Raw genomic sequence first — 443 nt, forward strand, 5'->3', positions numbered from 1 at the left:
ACAAAGCTATTGCTGAACTCCTTATTGCTGGCTTCTCTGGACAGTTAAAAGGATGGTGGGATTATCATCTCACTAACACCGATCACCTCCATATTTTAAATTCCTTCCAAACATATGAGGACCAAACACCCATCCTTGATCCTTCTGGAAACACCATCCAAGACGCTGTCTCCACCCTTATTCTTACAATCTCTTTACATTTTGTCGGAGACCCTTCCCATTTAAAAGACAAAAATGCTGAACTCCTTTCAAATCTTAGGTGCAAGAAACTCAGTGACTTTCAATGGTACAAAAACACCTTCCTTACCCGAGTCATGCTTAGGGAAGATTCAAACCAACCCTTTTGGAAAGAAAAATTCCTTGCTGGTCTACCCATTCTCCTAGGAGAAAAGGTCAGGAACAAGATCAAAGATACCTTTACAACAAAAACCATACCTTATGAC

Source organism: Populus euphratica, unplaced genomic scaffold, assembly GCF_000495115.2.
Source record: "Populus euphratica unplaced genomic scaffold, PopEup_1.0 scaffold33.1, whole genome shotgun sequence".
NCBI lineage: Eukaryota > Viridiplantae > Streptophyta > Magnoliopsida > Malpighiales > Salicaceae > Populus > Populus euphratica.